A 7,231-nucleotide genomic window follows, 5' to 3' on the forward strand; every position below is an offset into this window, starting at 1 on the left:
TGGATTGAGAACTGGTTGTCAGTCAGGAAGCAACGAGTAGGAGTAAATGGGGACTTTTCAGAATGGCATGCAGTGACTAGTGGGTTACCGCAAGATTCTTTGCTGGGGCCCCAGCTGTTACATTGTACATTAATGATTTGGATGAGAGGATTAAATGTAGTATCTCCAAATTTGCGGATTACACGAAGTTGGGTAGCAGTGTGAGCTGCGAGGAGGATGCTATGAGGCTGCAGAGTGACTTGGATAGCTTGGATGAATGGGCAAATGCATGGCAGATGACGTATAATGTGGATAAATGTGAGGTTATCCACATTGGTGGTAAAAACAGAGAGACAGACTACAATCTGAATGGAGACAGATTAGGAAAAGGGGAGGTGCAACGATACCTGGGTATCATGGTACATCAGTCATTGAAGATTGGCATGCAGGTACAGCAGGCAGTTAAGAAAGCAAAGGGCATGTTGGCCTTCATAGCGAGGGGATTTCAGTACAGGGGCAGGGAGGTGTTGATACAGTTGTACAGGGTCTTGGTGAGGCCACACCACGAGTATTGTGTACAGTTTTGTTCTACTAACCTGCGGAAGGACATTCTTGCTATTGAGGGAGTGCAGCGAAGGTTCACCAGATTAATTCCCGGGATGGCGGGACTGACCTATCAAGAAAAACTGGGTCAACTGGGCTTGTATTCACTGGAGTTCAGAAGAATGAGAGGGGACCTCATAGAAACGTTTGAAATTCTGACGGAGTTAGACAGGTTAGATGCAGGAAGAATGCTCCCAATGTTGGGAAAGTCCAGAACCAGGTGACACAGTCTCAGGATAAGGGGCAAGCCATTTAGTACCGAGATGAGGAGGAACTTCTTCACCCAGAGAGTGGTGAACCTGTGGAATTATCTACCACAGAAAGTATTTGAGGCCAATTCACTAAATATATTCAAAAAGGAGTTAGATGAAGTCCTTGCTACTAGGTGGATCAAGGGGTATGGCGAGAAAGCAGGAATGGGGTACTGAAGTTGCATGTTCAGTCATGAACTCATTGAATGGCGGTGCAGGCTGGAAGGGCCGAATGGCCTACTCCTGCACCTATTTTCTATGTCTATGTCCCGTCAGAGATTGGATTCTGTCTCTGTATTAATCTGTGCTTGAACTCCATCCCCACAGACACACACAGACACATAGGTTTTCAGGGAGCATTTTCGAACATTTTTCCTAATATTGACACGGGCGCAACTCTCCTATTCTTTTTCGAGTAAGGCTCTGGGACCTTTCACATCCACCCGAGGGTGGAGATGAAGCTTCAATTTAACATTTCATCCGAAAGTCAACTGCTTCAACAATCCCAAATTCCCCAGGTACTGCATTTGAGTGTCAGCCAAGATGACGTTACCAAGTCTCAGAGTGCGACTTAAACACACAACCTCCTGATTCAGTCGAGAATGGAGCCACTGAAAGAAAGCCGATACCAAAGATCACAACCGTATTATTTTCCCCAAGCTTTTTAAAATTTCCAGGACGCACCAAATTCATGGTGATGATTTCCATAGACAACTGCACATACACAGAGACATACATACAGGTAGACATACACAGACACACACACAATAACCAAAAATATACACGCATCAACATAGAAACAAAAAGAATATTTGCAGGAGTAGGCCATTCGGTGCTTCGAGCCTGCAGCATCATTCAATAAGATCATGGCTGAACATTCAACCTCAGTACCCCTTTCCTGCTTTCTCTCCATACCCCTTGATCCCTTTAGCCGTAAGGGCCATATCTAACTCCCTTTTGAATATAACTAACGAACTGGCCTCAAGAACTTTCTGTGGTAGAGAATGCCACAGGTTAACCTCTCTCTGAGTGAAGAAGTTTCTCCTCATCTCGGTCCTAAATGCCTTACAACTTATTCTTAGACTGTGACCCATGGTTCTCGAACTCACCAGCAATGGGAACATTCTACCCGCCTCTAACCTGTCCAATCTCTTCAGAATTTTATATATTTCTATGGGAGCGCCTCTCATTCTTCTAAACTCCAGTGGATACCAGCCAAGTTGATCCAGTCTCTCCTCATATCTCAGTCCTGCCATCCCGGGAATCAAGCTGGTGAACCTTCACTGTACTCCCTCAATAGCAAGGACGTCCTTCCTCAGATTAGGGGAAGTCGACAGACACATTGAGAGACAGAGACAAACCGACAAACAGGGAGAGACAGAGAGCGAGATAGAGACAACGAGAGACATAAAGTGTGAGACTGAGAGGGGGGTTCAGACTGAATGAGACATACACAGAGATGTGTTTGCGTGCTCCAGAAAGAGAGGGAGGCAAATGGTGATGGAATGACAGAGAAAAACACAGGGACAAAGATAGAGACAAAGACGGAGACAGATAGAGAGAAAGACAGATAGAGAGAGAGGCATAGAGACAAAAACAGAAAATGATGAAAATACTCATCAGGTTGGAGACAGGGAATAACAGCGACATGGACAGGCAGATCATGGCAAAGAGAGAGCCAGTCAGACAGAGAGACTGAGAGAATCCCATTGGAACAGAACTGGACAGAGTGAGAAAGAGACAGAGACAAACAGAGTGAGTCAGAGACTCAAACACACAAACAGTTCTCTGAAGAGAGAAAGAGGCAGAGACTGAGCGACGCAGATACATTTCACAATCGGCTCAGAGTGTCATAGAAAAATGCTGATTCAACAGGTGAAAATCGGGTACCACTGAACAGGATGGGAGGAAATCTGTGTTAAATTAAGGAGTTGAGTTCGAACCCACGCGGGTTTAAATCAATTACATTTTAAATCCAATGCCTTAACCACTCGGCAATCCTGGTCCTGTCAGCATTCGGATTCTGTCTCTGTGAGAATCTGGGGTGGAACCCCACCCTCACGGACACAAAGGGTTTCAGTGCGCATTTACGAACATTTTTAGTAATAGTGACACGGGGGCAGCTCTCCTATTCTTTTTCGAGTAATGCTCTGGGAACGTTCACATCCACCCGAGGTTGCAGACGGAGCTTCAATTTAACATTTCATCCGAAAGTCAACAGCTTCGAGAATGAAAAATTCCCCAAGTACTGCAATTGAAAATCAGCAAAGATTATATGCTCAAGTCTCAGGAGTGCGACTTGAACACACAAACTCCAGATTCAGTCGAGAATGCTGCCACTGAACCAAAGCCGATACCAAAGTTCACAACCCTATTATTTTCCGCAAGTTTTTTAAAAATGTTCAAGCACATACCAAATTCATGGTGATGATTTCCACAGACAGTTGCACATACGCAGAGACATACATACAGATAGACAGACAGAGAGAGACACACACACACAACCAAAAATATACACGCACCAACGGACATGCACAGAGTGCCTTCGACATTTCGAGGGAAAGACAGGCTGAAGCAATGTCGCAAATTTGGCTGACTTTTGCGTTTTTCTATCCGTATGTATCGTGAATATTGCAGATTAATAACAATGAGTAAAAATGTGTCAGTGTTGAAAGGTGTGGCACATTATTCCATCTATCACAGGATCAGTTTTGCAAAGACCTGGTTAAATTGTGAAGTGGAATGAAAAATGCTTAGAACCATAGTCGGCAAGGTTCGATCCTTCGTGATGAAAACCCAATGGATTATCTCGTCTATTGCCTTAAAATCTCGGCCACGGCTACTGGCTAACTGGCTTGTTAAATGTTACTCAGATAAAACTCTGTGCAACTGACGGCCACAGAATCCTGAAACAGTCTCCGTTTGTGAAAGATCTGGAAGAGGCAATCCCCTCTTGCTGTATTTTTCGTGTTCGAAATTGCTCTTCAACTTTTTAACATTAATCTATACCAGGAAACAGAAGTAAGATTCAACATTTTGAAAAAGTTTCATCCTATCGGGGCATTGAACCCCACATCTCACGCTTGACAAGCAGGGATACTGACCACGAAATTAACAAATATGAATTCTATCAGAGCAGGAATCGAGCTGTGAACAGAAATGGACACCATGAGAAGTAGACAGGCACATTGAGGGACAGAGACAAACCGACAAACAAGGAGAGACAGGCAACGAGATAGAGACAACAAGAGACGGAAAGTGTGAGACTGAGAATGAGAGGCAGACAGCTGGAGAAAAAGACTCAAACGCAGACATATACAGAGATGTGTGTGTGTGTGTGTGATCCATAAAGAGAGAGAGGGAAAGATTGAGAGAAAGACAGTGATAAAGACAGTAACAAGGAGAGAGACAGATAGAGAGAGAGCGGCAGGTAGAGAGAGAGAGAGACAAAGATATAAACAGAAAATTATGGAAATACTCAGCAGGTTAGAGACAGGAACTACCAGCGACAGGCAAAGAGAGACAGACAGGCAGAGACATAGACAGACAGAGATGATGGGAAAGAGTGAGTCAGTCAGACAGAGAGACTAAGAGAATCCCATTGGAACAGAACTGGACACCGTGAGAAAGAAACAGACACATTGAGAAACAGAGACAAACATGGAAACAGGGAGTGACAGACAGCGAGATAGAGACAAAGAGAGACAGAAAGTTTGAGACTGAGAGGGAGGGTCAGACTGAATGAGACAAAGACTCAAATACATACATACACAGAAATGTGTTTGCGTGCTACATAAAGAGAGGGAGGGAAATAGTGATGGAATGACAAGAAAAAGCCAGGGACAAAGAGAGAGAAAAAGAGGGAGACAAACAGAGAGAAAGACAGATAGAGAGAGAAACAAGTAGACAAAAACAGAAAATTATGGAAATACTCATCAGGTTAGAGACAAGGACGAACAGAGACAGGCAAAGACATGGGCAGACAGAGATGATGGGAAAGAGAGAGACAGTCAGACAGAGAGTCTGAGAGAATCCCTTTCGAACAGAACTGGACACCGTGAGAAGAATACAGATTGAGAGACAGAGACAAACAGAAAAATAGGGATAGACAGAGTGAATCAGAGAGAGGCGGACTGAGAGAGACAAAGACTCAAACACAGAAATACATACACATCTCTCTAAAGAGAGAGAGAGAGGCATAGACAGATACAAATACAGCGAAACAGATACATTTCACAATTCATTTCATCATCTGCTCAGAGTTTCACAGAGTTACAGAAAAATGCAACTGCAACACATGAAAATCGGGTGTCACTGAGCAGGATGGGAAAAATCTCTGTTTTATTAAGGAATGGTATACGAACCCACGCGGGAAAAAGCCACGGAATTTTAAGGCCAACGCTTTAACCACTCGGCCATCCGGGTCCTGTCATCAGTTCGACTCTGTCTCTCCGAGAATCTGGGCTTCAACTCCACCCCCATAGACAAACACACACACGTGGGTTTCAGGGAGCATTTCCGAACATTTTTAGTAATAATGACAAGGTGGCAACTCTCCTTTTCTTTTTCGTGTAATGCTCTGGGAACTTTTCCATCAAGCCGAGGGTGCAGACGGAGCTTCAATTTAACATTTCATCCGAAAGTCAACAGCTTCAAAATGCAAAATTCCCCAAGTGCTGCAGTTGGGTGTTAGCCAAAATGTATATGCTCCAATCTCAGGAATGCGACTTGAACACACAAACTCCTGATTCAGTCGAGAATGCTGCCACTGAACCAAAGCCGATACCAAAGTTCACAATCGTATTATTTTTCCCGAAGTCTTTTTAATAAGTTCCAGGACATACCAAATTCATGGTGATGATTTCCACAGACAGTTGCACATACACAGAGACATATATAGAGATAGACAGACACAGAGACACAGACAAACACATAACCAAAAATATATACGCACCAACGGACATGCACCGATGCCTCAGACATATAGAGGGAGAAGCAGGCTGTATCACTGTCGCTACTTTGGCTGATTTTTGCGTTTTTCTATCCTTATGTATCGTCAATATTGCAGATTAATAGAAATGAAAAATAAATGTCAGTCTTTACAGCTGTGGGATATTATTCCACCTATTTCGGTATGTGTTTTGCAAGACCTGGTTAAATTGTGAAATGGAATGAAAAATGCCAAGAATTGCAATCAGTAGGTTTCGAACCTGTGCGGGGAAACCCCAATAGATTATCGAGCTCATCACCTAAACCAGTCGGCTACGACTGCTGGTTTGCTGCATTTTAAATTTTACTCAAATAAAACTCAGTCATCTATCTCTGTGCAGCAGCCGGCCACAGAATCCTGAATAAGTTTCCGTTTGCTAAAAAATCTGGAAGGCAATCTTCTTTTTCAGTATTTTTACTCTTCTATATTGCTCTCGAACTTTTTAACATGAATCTATACCAAGAAACAAAAGTAAAATTCTACATTTTGAAAAAGCCTTCTCCCCATCGGGAAATTCAACTCTGGTCTCCCGCGTGTCAGGCGGTGATATTCAACATTGTACTAAAGAGGTACTGACAGGTGCAGCTTTTTAGACAGCAGGAATCGAGCTGTGAAAAGAACTGGGCACCATGAAAAAGAGGCAGACACAATGAGAGACAGTCAAACAGAGGAACTGACGGGTATGTGCTCTCTCAGAGCAGGAATCGAGCTGTGAACAGAACTGGACACCATGAGAAGTCGACAGAAACACTGAGAGACAGAGACAAACAGAGAAACAGGGAGAGACAGGCAGCGAGATAGAGACAAAGAGACAGATAAAGTGTGAGACTGAGAGGGAGAGACAGACACAGTGAGAAAATAACTCAAGCACACACATACACAGAGATATGTGCATGCTCTATAAAGAGAGAGAGGGAAAGAGTGATAGCAATACAGAGATGAAGACAGGGACAAAGAGAGACACAGAGATAGCCAGATAGAGAGAGAGACAGATAGAAAGAGAGATAGAGATAAAAAGAGAAAATTATGGAAATACTCAGCAGGTTAGAGACAGGTACGAACAGAGACAGGAAAAGAAAGGCAGACAGGCACAGACATAGACAAATAGAAAGAGACGATGGGAAAGAGAGAGACAGTCAGACAGAGAGGGATGATGGGAAAGAGAGAGCCAAATAGACAAAGAGACTGAGAGAATCCCATTGGAGCAGAACTTTGACACCGAAAGAAAGAAAAAGAATGAGAGACAGAGACAAACAGAGAAACATAGAAAATAGGTGCAGGAGTAGGCCATTCGGGCTTTCGAGTCTGCACCACCATTCAATAAGATCATGGCTGATCATTCACCTCAGTAACACTTTCCTGCTTTCTCTCCATACCTCTTGATGCCTTTGGCCATATCGGCAATATC

This window comes from Pristiophorus japonicus, chromosome 23 (assembly GCF_044704955.1).
Source record: "Pristiophorus japonicus isolate sPriJap1 chromosome 23, sPriJap1.hap1, whole genome shotgun sequence".
Taxonomy (NCBI): domain Eukaryota; kingdom Metazoa; phylum Chordata; class Chondrichthyes; family Pristiophoridae; genus Pristiophorus; species Pristiophorus japonicus.